This window comes from Musca vetustissima, unplaced genomic scaffold, assembly GCF_032173495.1.
Source record: "Musca vetustissima isolate MV318-11 ecotype Yass unplaced genomic scaffold, APGP_CSIRO_Mvet_v1 utg579, whole genome shotgun sequence".
NCBI classification, from domain to species: Eukaryota; Metazoa; Arthropoda; class Insecta; order Diptera; family Muscidae; genus Musca; species Musca vetustissima.
The window spans coordinates 105,499-118,220 of record NW_026876802.1 but is presented as its reverse complement, the minus strand read 5'-3'; the positions used below and the strand labels follow the sequence as shown (position 1 = coordinate 118,220).

Sequence of the window (12,722 nt, the reverse complement as noted above, 5' to 3'; positions counted from 1 at the left end):
ATAGACGAAAATCGTCACGATTTTTTTTATCTATTTTTTGTATTCGAGGACGGGAGTTTTTGTTCGTGGAAGTAGCCCTTTGAAGTAAATGGCTGCAAAAGACCAAAAGGTTTTCTTATAGGAGGCTAAAAGGTCTTCTATAAAAAGGCCAAAAGATCTTATAGAAGACGATTGGTCCGCCCTTGTAGTACGTTGATCTATGTATCGAAGAATCGTTTTTTTTTTTGTAGAAGTTTGTGAACGAGGCCAGTATAGAAAATAGTTTTGAAATGACCACTAATTTTGTATCTATTAAAAGCAACCAGAAAGAAATCAGAAATCGTGTGGGACTTCGATCATTATAGTTTTTGTTCGTGGAAGAAGCCTTTTAATGGTTGTAGAACGTCAAAGGATATTCTTATATATAGGGTTACGTTTGTGCGACTAAGGTCGCAATTTGAAACATTTTTGATGCCCTGTAACTATGTTTGCAACTTTTTAAGCTTTGTGCGACTTTTCTTCTTTGTTATTTTTAAAGTTGAATTTTCCTTTTTATGAGTTAATTCAAACTAATTTGTATTTTTCTACGTCGTTTTTGATTTCCAAGGGTATCTGACATATTATCGTACCAGTTATTTTTCTGTGCAACCTTTTTTCAAGTGAACGACTTTTTGTGCAACTTTTTTAAAATTGCCAGCGGTAACACCGCTTATAGAAGGCCAAAGGGTCTTCAAGGAAATCAAAACATATTATTTTAGAAAACATATTATTTATAAACCCAAAGAAAAATAGAAGACCAACGGGTATTCTTATAGATGACCATAAGGCCTTCATATAGAAGACTAAAACACCATCTAATAAAACGCCAAAAAGTCTGACCGAAAGACCGAAAGGCCTTCTAATAAATGACTAAAAGATCGTCTTATAGAACACCAAAAAGGTCTTCATATAGAAGTCCAAACGGTCTTCTTAAAGAAGGCCAAAAGGTCTTCCTATATAAGATCAAAAGGACCAAAAGCTCTTCATATAATGGCCAAAGGATCTTTGTATAGGAGGCCAAATGGTCTTATTGAAGAGGACCATTATTTCTTCTGAAGGATGACCATCATGCCATTAGACCCCTTTTTGAAGTCCATGAATTAAAGGCAAAAAATACAAATTATAATTGAAAGACACTTACGTTTTCCTTTTCTTCGTAGCAAGAACTTACCTGAAAGAAGAAAAAAAACACAAAAAATATATATTAATCAATAACATATTTGTAAATTATTTGTTTATATGAATTCATAATAAAAAACTACAAATAAATAAATAATAAGACAGAAAATTATTTGCCAAATTTTATTTATTAGCTATGAAACAATACAACAATGTGTGCACGTAGGCTGGCGATGGACACTGGGTGAGTTTAAATGATTTACTAGAAATGAAAAAATAAAATTTTCGGAACACCATCCTGAGAGCTGTTTTTGGCATGGAGGAACCCCTGAACATATCACTATCACTGTATTGCAGTAGCATTTCTATTACGCATCGTGTTATTCTTTTTAAAGATGATTTTTTCTAGGCCAATTAAACCAATGTGCAATAAGAAATTATCTATTGATGATCGTTAATTTGTTACGATTTACGTGGAACTCATAAAGTTGAATAGAATGGCATTCGAAATAGACAAAAAAAGGGGCCATGTGTTTGAATTTTCAATAAGACGGTCAAATTTTGTTGTGAACGAAAATAAAAAGAAAACAAAAACAACAGTCCAAAGAATCAGATCAAAATCGATATTTTGTTTATTTCCCTCACATAATTTCAAATGAAGGCTACAATACCAGATATGTGAGGGGAAGTCGTAAATAAGTTGCCACCATCGCCGCCACCGACATTGCCAGACGTTGTTACCACGAAACGAGAAAAAAATGAGAATAAGGTGATGGGGTTTACCATGGAAAAGTGATGGTGAAATCGTAGAGATAATAACACTATTGGACATTGGGTACCTGTGGCAGACACATTTCTGCAACATTGCATTGCAAACCTTCGAAAAAATATTATTTGCAATTCTTCTGCCCATCATCAAATGCATGAATGAAAATTTAGAATAGTTTTCGTTTTCGCTTCAATAACGCCATATGTGCAACATATGCAAAAGATCTGCTGTAAGCTATAATTAAAAATTTGTATCTAATAATAAAAAATTAGCACATTAAAACTTAGTCACCCCAATTTGTTTGAGATGCGACTGTGCGGTGGGGTGGTGTGTGTTGCAATTCAATTGATTGCAATTTGGCCACAATTAATTTATTTATTTTTCGTTTTTGTTGTTGTTGTATACACTTGACCATTTATTCTTACTTCAAATAGCCACCACACTACATCAAGTGTCGATTGACTATGATTAACAAGTGAAACCAATGTCGAGTTGAAGGTTTATTTGAAAATAAAACTATACAGATCAAGCTGCTTAAGGGCGATTTTCATGTGAATTGTTTTAAAAGAGCAATAGAAATATATCAAAAAAAATACACAATAAATTTATAGTTCATACAAAATCTAAAATCTTTAATAGTATTTCCATAGAAAAATCTATAAAAATTTTTTCTATGGAAACCCCATTGAAGCAATGGAAAAATAATGGAAGTTGAAAATAAGTAGCAATGGTATCTGTCTTGGAAGACCATTTCCTGGCATCCAAATAGTCCAACCGTTCACGAAACAAATGCAATTCAATAAGACTACCGTTTAATTTTAGAATACTTGCTTAGAATTTTCTTGGAATAGCTTAGAACGGCTTACTCACATGAATATTATAGACGGTATCTTAAGCAGAAGATTAGCTCTGTACACAGAACAAAATTAATAAATATTTTCTAATTATTGTCATTGTTTATTTTTCCATATACACGTACGTCGCTTAGAATACAAGTAAAAATTCTTATAATCATGAGAAAGATACCATTATTTCTACAAAATGCAAACAATTCATATATATTAAAACTATTTCCTTACTTCTTTACCACTACCTGCACTCATATTTTCTCTCTCTTTTGACAAATACAAATGTATTCTTCTTAAGACAAAAGCCACCACCATTCACTGTTCGGCTGTTTTTTGTTATCGTCATCTGTCTCTCCCCCTGACTTGGTGGTTGATAGTTTTGGAACCGTTTGTTTGCGTATTGTTTCTCTTGTTTACAATCGCGGTCTACACTCACTCGATTGTGGCTAGTTTTGTACACTGCTGTACACTGTTACCGAACTATCAATTGGTGTTTTAAAATTCGCATATGTATTTTCCAAATTATTTTGATTCTAATGCCAAGTAGAATATGTATGGTTAACATTGTATAGGATTGTTATAATGACACAAAAAAAGAACATATAATTAAGAAAAGTCGAGACAAGACAAAATATAAAATCAAAATAGAAAGACCAAAACAACAAGTAGTTTCTGTGCCATAGAAAACAAGCCGCCAATATCAAACACAACTTCAATGTAGTTTTTTCTCACTGTCTCTCTCTCAGGCAAGAAACCAGTGTTTAAATTGTATGAATTGCATACATAAAATGCAGAAAACAGTACATTGGCAACACTTTCGGAACAATATTCATGTAATATACGAATTATTTTACTTTTTTCTGTGTAAGAATCGACAATGAATTCACGCCTATTGCCTATTATGTGTCCATCTTGCTGTGTTTTTTTTTTTTTTTTTTTTGTTCCTCCGAAAAGGGCTTCATCCGACTCCTACTACACCCTGTTCTTTCGAAGACTTTAGTGAGTTTGAGCTAGTCTAAAACAATTACACGGAAAATCCTCCATTTCCATCCTTTGCATCTGTTTATGTCTAGTGTATTTTTGTTGAAGACTAAATCCTAAGCGTGTGCTTTGTCGTAAAACCTCTTTCTACGCGGTAGACTTTGTTATTTCATTTGCTAGCTTCTCGGACAATGACAAAGCTAAATTAAATATCCGATTTAATACCTCTCAATTACGCAATTTAGTACATTTCTTGATTTTTGAAATTAAATAGGATCAGCAATTGTAAGGATCATTGGAATATAATTTTGGGTGATCTTTGCATAGTTAAAAAGATTAAATATTTATGCAAGGGGATTCAGGTAAGGTCTTGTTAGACATGTTTCACATTTCGCCACCCAAGTCTGGAGATTGGAGGGTTTTAATACAGCTCTAGCATAAATATATGCTTTTAAAGGTCCTGCTAGAGGGATTTCCCTATTGTTCCGAATTTTTATTACATTTTAAATAATCCGATTATATATTATGATCTTACAGCTTATCTTCTAAGATGTGATCGCCTTAAAGGTAGTAGAGGTCGCTGTTTTTCGTTTTTGTCTTTACTATGGCCTCCACCATGAGGTGGAGTGTATATTAAATTTCTCATTCCGTTCGCAACGCCTCAAAATATTGATCGGAGACCCCACAAATGTATTCTTGATCAGAATAAAATTCTATGTCGATTTACGAATGTCCGTCCGTTTCCCTGCTGAAATAACTATAGAAATCGCAATATTTAAGATACAGGCATTGCTAGTACTCCTATGATGTTTGATATTGCAAATAGGATATATTGGTCCACGTTTTGTGTATTTGGGGGGATTTTTGACAAGTTTTGGTATTTTGGTTTCTCATTGAAAACACGTACCAAAAAATATTAGTTTGGGGAAACGAAAAAATGTCGATAAAATCGGAGCTAAAAATCTAACATAAAACTATTCTAAATCATTTAAACAAAGCTGGTTTCTAAAAGAAGCTCGATGTTTGGGTGGATAGGTTAGATCGAATTTCCATCTGCAAAGCCTTGGCCAAACGAAATAAGATAGACCCATTTTTGGGGATGGTGACTGGAGATGAGAAATGGATCATATACGATAACCCTATGCGAAAACGATCGTTGTCAAAGAGCGGTGAAGCACCTCAACGGTGGCCAAAGGTTCTGCTATGCATTTGGTGGAACTGAAAGGGGATTATTATGAGTTGCTTCCATATGTCCAAACGCTAAATTTCGATCTCTACTGTCAATAACTGGACCGTTTGATGATAGCAATTGACCAGAAACGGCCAGAATTGACTAACAGGAAAGGTGTCGTGTTTCACCATGTCAACACTAGGCCACACACAACTACATTGACTCGCCAGAAACTTGGGGGAGCTTGATTGGGAATTTTTAATAGGTTATGGTGTACATATAACAGTAGTTTTATATTTTGGGTTCTCATTGTATAGCGCATCTTCATACCTAAAATTATTAATATCACCCATAATACCAGTATTCGGTATTATGGGGTTTTTGGGCACGATTTTGCACCGAATTGGCTGTAATTTGGTATTTTGGGTTCTTTTTCTCACGTATTTTTCAGTATATTCAAGATCCTATCATAACATAGTTTCCTCCTAGGAAACCCCATTAACTTTAGATATTTCGATTGTCATCATCATGGTGGAGGCTGTAAAAAGTTTAGAGGTACGTATATTTATTCTTGCATTTTGGTCCATATTCTCAAGAAATATGGTTATAAGACACCATTTGTATTTATAGAAGAACCATGCGATCCGAAGAAGGTTTTTTTCTTTTTTGAAAATCGAACACTTTTCTTTAGTCATTAGAAGGTCTTCAAAAATATTTCGTTTATAGGATATCTGCTTAAGGTATTCTGTGTATTATGTGCCATCTGGTTTAAATAGAGGGTTTCTTTAGAGATACCGTTCCGAAAGATTTCTATGTACATGTACATGTTTGTACATGTACATGTACATGTTTTTTTTTTTTTTTTGCAAATTTCAATTATTCCGATTGTACTGTATTGTGTTCAAATCGCTATTGGTATTGCGACAACTAAAAAAAAACATCGGCGATCGAAGTGAATTGCCTGCAGTCAGTCAGTCAGCATCATAAAAAAAAGAACCACCTGTCGTCGATAATCAATTACTTTAGCAAGCAAACAACTAATCATTGTGTACCCCTCCTCTTGAACTGCTGATTCTCTTCTACTTTCTAGGGATTTGTTTTTAAAATGTAGGAAAAACATTTGTATTTCAAATGAAAATTCAATTTCTATTTCAAATTAACATTTACACACAACAAATCAATTTGGCAAATATACGAGTATATAGGTTAAATTAATTACTTTTGGGAGATTACGAATGGGAGATTTTTAGTGTGTTTGTGGCAGAAATCGGGATAGGGTAACAAGAAAAGAACCATGATAATAATTTAGTAGATTTCCTTGGATATTTTTTCAAAATATTTAATACAAATTTCAATTGGGCATCCGCTATGTTAAACGTCTTTGGTGCTCAGTTCGCTAAGCCTAAACCTTCAAGAACACTCCTGATAGATGAATTTCCTGAGGCTGTGGAAGCCATTAAGGTTGTGGTATATTACCAGGGCTAATATATTACTGGTCTACTGGGAGTACTTCCAGGCAAGTGGTCGCCTGTTCCATCGATAAAACTGACCATATGACCACTGTTCTACTTAACCATCGTAGAACTGTCAATTCTGAAGGAGTGTTAGCCTGCAGTCACCCGAGAAATTCTTCTTGATTAGCTCATTTTTGAAGGACAAAAACAGGGAATTGTTCGGTCATCCCTGAAATGGCATCTAATGACTTCCACACATAACAGAATGATAAATATTAGCATTTTCATGATTGGGCCAGAAATGTATACAGCAGCCCTCGTAAGAATCATATGCATTTAATTCTAGTAACACCATCTATATGCCAATTTAGGGACTTCCCAATTGAATTTGTATCGGAACCAATCCCCAATGTTTTCCCTTCCCCTCCTTTGCAAACAACTTCTTACCTCAGCTATTGCAATAGTTGAATCATCTACCCGTTCCCCTCTCTCCCTCATATCTGCTTCTCATTCTTGTCAAATAAATCACAATAAATACCCCAGCAGACAGTTAATCATATTGGCCTCCGCCGCCTCCTTCCCCCCCTTATTTTTATGCCAAATCGTTAGCTTAAATTTATTGCAGTGACTGACTGGCTGGTCTTTTCTTTTCTTGTCTTTTTGGCATTGTCTGTTTATTGTCTATAATTCAGTCTTAGGCCATCATCATTTCCATAATATAAACTAACAAGTGGTCGTCGAACGTTGGGACGGCCAACTGTTGGCAATTGAAATTGTTGAGTACAAACAGAGGAAAGATGAAAACGACATACAGACAGAGAGACATACATAGAGACAGCACACATTAAGTAGCATCATCAAGAAAATATTTTACATATTTGGCTTTCAAATCAAACAACTACGTAGTCTTTAAGAACATACGACAATATATTGTTTGGGTGAGATGTTTTAGGGGATGAAATGCAAAATGAGATAAGTAATACAAAAGTAAATAAAAATAAAAAAGGAAATGGTCCCCTAGCTCTATATGGTAAATAGATTTCTAAGCTCTATTTTATATATCGTTATTACCATTAATCAAGAAAACTTTAAACCGTCAGTTAACCACATTTGCATTTCATCACATCTGCAGCAGCACACAAAACAACTAATCCCTAAGTACATTTGTGGTATAAATACCAAAAACATGAATATCACAAAAATAATAAACAAATAATAAAATAAATAGATAATAAGTTTTACAACATATTAAAATGATATCATACTACTGACTGAGTGTGATTTTCACATTTAGCCTGCATCTCTCTGTCTCCTCCGTTTGCCCAAAAATGCATCCATTTAATGATTTGCGTACATACAATCTGGTATGACGATATTATCTATAATTGGCCAACACAAACAAAAAATCACTAGAAAAGGTGAAATACCTTCCTTCCACTACTTCAATAATCTCCTCAGGCAATGAAGATGTGAATGAATGGAATTTTAACAAAATATTTTGTCGATGTTTTTCGATAATTGTTTTTTGTTCCGTCACTCGCGAATAACTTGAGTAGTTCGTTCCAAGTAACAGTCAGAGCCTTTTTGGTAAGTAAATTGTATTCTATGAGATGCTGTCAATGGTCCATTAGACAAGGGGAAGAACGTATTCACGTAAAGAGGGGAGGGGACCTTACGTAGAGAATATGAATAATGATATGTAAAGATTTCAATACAGTCCGTCCCATGTTTTTGTGTAGACCCATCGAATGATACCTATGGAAGCTATTTATTTCAAAGATCTAACCACCCTCCAAACATAATTCAGTATTTTTAAAGGAAGAAAACTAAAACTGGGAAATTTTAAATATGACTCCCTGATATCAGACATTAAATTATATCGAACATAGTTTACAAATTTACGATTCTTCTTTTTTATCCTCTCAATAAGTTTAAATCCCCCTTGCTACCATATGTCAACATGAATTCATTGTTCCCCCCGCCGTCCCACATTTTCCAATATGGCAATATGGTGAGGGTAATAGTAAATGCTGATAAATGTTAGGGAACCCTTATTTAGAAACTTCTCTACGTAAAAATTGATTTAATTTTTACAGAAATAAGTAAAAAAGTGTCAGGAAGTTGTTGTCGACAGGTATATGCCATCATACTATGGTTTGCTGAGGTCTAATGAGCTTGATCTATGTAAGGTAAACATATTAGGTCTGTTCCAGTCCTTTTTTAATAGTAAAACTAGTAAAAGGGAAACATTTCAAAATAGTTCTCTAAGTACCAGATAATTTAAAAAGTTCGGGAACGCAAATCTAGTAAATATGCCAAAATTAGATGGCAATACTTCAAAATCAACAGCCAATCAGAAGTAGGCATTCCTGTTTACCACTTTTACTCGACCAAATTTTTCGAGTAAAATGTTTACGAAGAGAACGCCATTTTGTTTTGGGCTCTATTAAATTCGATTCAATGTTTTACCAGTTTTGTGGGTTCAGGAACGGTTTTCGAATAAAAAGTTGCAAAACTTGTAAAATTAGTAGATTCTTTTAGGTTCAGTTATGCAACTATTATCATGTACAAAGTTTCAACAAAATTGGATATTCCGTTCTCTTCACATGATATTTATAAATTTAAAAAATGTTTACCCTATTTTGGATAAGTATAGGATAGTCCGTTCACAGTATATTGTGAAAAAATGTTGAGCAAAGTTTTGACCTTTTTGTGTGGGAGGTAACAGAAGGAGTGGGCCGATGGGTAACGTCTTAAAATTTTATTTAAGTTTGAATTCGGACTTGATTTAGATTTGGAAAAAATACGACGACGGAACATTCCACTTGCTTCATATTTGATTTATAAATATTGCAGTGGATCCCATCTTCGACCTTTGTCTAAGTTTTGTAAAGATAACAGGTAAAGGATGTATATCCTCATTTCCCACATGGCTGAGATAAAAAATTGTTAGAAAATTTAGCATTCCCCTAAGGGACGCATCGATTCTTTGAGCCAATTTTTTATAAGAAGTAGTCGACTCTCAATGCCGGAATATTATTGCTACAGAATAATTTGTATACCCTCCAGCATGTGGTATGCATTCAAAATTGGGTTTAAATGGTTGGGACCTTTATATCAAAACTGTCTTTGGACGAATTTTTGGAGACAATTTGTGATCTGAGAAAATGAAATATAAAATTACAGACACTAGGTTGAATATTGGACTGAAAACACAAAAAAAAAATTGGTAGATACCTTTATGTGGGCTATGTAAAAATATGAACCATAATGACAAAAATACCGCCACTTCAGTGGGGAATGTGTCCAAAGCATTAAAAAAACGAAAATGTGGTCGGAACTTTTTTAAGGTTATAACTTTTATTTCCAGTTACATTAATAATTTTCTTTAAATATGTCAACATCCAAAAATTAAATTATTTATTTATTGAAATTCATATCTTCAAGGTCAATAAATAATACAAACAATTTATCTTATATTCCTATGTAGGATTTAAAATTAATCAATAAAATGCTATCACTTAAACTTAACTTATGAAGCCACTTTGGCGAAAATGGGCGGTACCTTAATAATTTTTGCATAGATGTATTTCAACCTCCAAAAATTCAGAATGCTAAATTATCGTCCCCATTTTCGGTTATAAAATGCGGCTAAAGCCTTCAGAATACAGAAAAATGGACGATATACCTCAAAAAAAAAAAACAAAAAACAAACTTCTGGGATAGACAATACTAAGAGAACTGATGAGGATTTGTTGCGAAATCCGAAACTATAGTCTTCTCTGCCTTTCCGAAAGTAATCAATGATCTTTTTTAGGAACTTTCTCACATCACCTGTAATTAGAATACCTCAATCCATATGACTGCAAAGCCCGATGTAAAATTACACCAAACATAAAAGGTCATTTAATATGGGATTCTTTAAGAGAAGAATTTTAAAAAAACCGTAAGGATGCGACTTTTGAGCAGGGCCTACGAACATATTTCAGTATGAAAGGATTGTTCCTCTGAATTTGGGATCAGTATATTGGACTAGATCTGGATCCTCTATAAAATTTGGACTTGAAAATTCGTGAATTCTCGGAATTAAAATAATTTACTTTATTTTTAGAAATGGATTTGTGAGGGATTATCATATATCGGACTGAAATACGATGTCTGTTAAACTAAGTTGTTAAACCATTTTTATACCCTACACAACTATGTTGTCAGGGTATTATAGCTTTGTGCAGCCCCAAAAGTTTGTAACGCCGGGAAATATTGGTCCAAGACCCACCTTTAAGTATACCGATCGTCATATCTCGACTACTGACTTTTGTGTGAAAAATGACAAAATTTGTATTCTATAGCGTATATATTTACCCCTGAAGGACATAGACCCGATAAGTTGATATTATATCCAAGAGGAGTGGTTGACCTTTAAATTAATACCAATGATATTGTTGTATGTTCTCGGATGTGGGAGTTACACCTAAATATTTACAGTTATCTTTGTATTCGTATATTATTTATTAACCCATTATCACTCTAGAGAGCGGAACTATAGCGCTGATCGCTTTGAAATGTTCCATGAGGTTCCAGTTATGGTCAAGGATAACGCCTATAATTTTCGGTGATGAAAATTAAATTTTTGTGTTATTTTCGAGTCGATCTATAGACCACAAATGAAAGCCGAATATCACAACACAACCCACGGTGAAGGGAATCTGGACAATAGCTGTACTGAATACTCGTAATATTCGGAAAATATGTCTGTGTGAGGAAGAGGTGCTGTTTATCTCTAATCGGGCAAGAGGGTGCAAATATCACGAAATATTGCCCAGGCTCGGAATAAACATCCGCAGAAAATTTGAGTTCCGTGGTAGTTGTGTAGGGTATCGTATGGTCGGCCCCGTCTATACTATACTGCTCCGACTATACTGCTCCGCTGACTGTTTTTTTTTTTGCTTTTTAGTTAAAGTTCTGAAATTGACGAACCTGGATCGGTTAAATACCACACAACGCAAATTTTCAAACCCATCTACAAAAAAGATGCTTCTTGTGGTTTACGCATGCAATTGCTCCGATAAAAATATCGCTGCTGTAAGTGAAGGTGTTGCCAAAGACCAGAATTTGACGATTCCCGTCGTCTTACGGCACATTATGGCGTATTTTGCATTTGGATCTATAGCTACTTCTATATGAAGATCAGTTTTTTGCCCCCTATTGCAGAATATGTGGATTCAACAAGACGGTGCCACATGCCACACAACTTTACTGCGATATACATTTCCTGGCCGTGTAATTTATCGTCTTGGCGATATCAACAGGCCACCAGGATAATGTGATTCGATACAATTAAACTTTTTTACGAAAAACCCTGACCATCCTAATAATTTTCCTTCCTTCAATTTTTAGCAAGTTCTGGCTGAGACATCGACCAAAATGTTTCAAAAAATTTTCGAAAATTCCCAACAAAATAAGGTTTAATATGGTAAAATATTTTAAATTTGTTTTATTTACGTCCTGCAGCGCACCATTTTTAGCTTATTAAAGTGTAAATGGTTGGTACCGAAACTTGGGACAATATTAATAATGTTTGGTAGGGATTGCGAGATCTAAAATATAAAATTTCAGCCAATTTGCATGAAAACCGTGAACAGCAGTACCCTCGAAATACAGAAATTCGGAAGTTTTAATTATAAGGAGAATACCGTAAAAATCGGATCAAATCGTAGCAATGCTAAAACGTGAATATATCCCATGACGGAGACACCCACCCACCCTTCACGATTTCAATTTTTCTAGATTTTCAAAGGGCTGGTAAATCAATACCAATGCTTGTTAAGGTTTGTAACTATGCACATATCGACGCCACCGAACCATAGTATGCTAAGTCGACTTAGCATGTTTTAAAGTTCTTCACGTTTTTAGATACTACGGTCCTTAATTAAAATTCAACGGTGTTAGAAAGATTACATGTCTGGCTCTCGTATAAACTAGGATTACTGACTTCGCTCTAAAATTAACAAAATGACGGACCTTTGAAAAAATATTTTTGAAAAATCACCTATTTTTGACCAAAAACCAAGTTAAAAAATAAAGAAGATATTCACCGATTGGCTTTATCCTAGTTCATACGATAGCTATATACTCAAAGAGAAACGTTTAAAAATTTGGAATCGATTGGGTTTTTAGTTTTTGAGTTATAGTGTCCCCCAATGTTTAGAGAAAAACGCGTTTAAAGTTTGAGAAGCCCTTCAGCCGTCACATGATGCTGACACAATAAATCGGCTATATCTTCAAGAGTTCTTGAGATTTCACTTGAAATTTTGTAGGGACATTCTTGAATTAGGTTAGATTCGATTTAAATCAAAAACATT

General features: G+C 34.2%; 1 long non-coding RNA gene across 1 annotated transcript in view; it reads right to left on the bottom strand.

Moving 5' to 3' along the window:
• Nucleotides 1-1,156: 1,156 nt before the first annotated feature.
• The window catches only part of LOC133321351 (uncharacterized), a 66,751-nt gene continuing 55,185 nt past the window's right edge, over nt 1,157-12,722 (bottom strand). The window contains exon 3 of the long non-coding RNA XR_009754010.1: nt 1,157-1,189. This is a non-coding gene — a long non-coding RNA (uncharacterized LOC133321351). The remainder of the gene's footprint in view (nt 1,190-12,722) is intronic.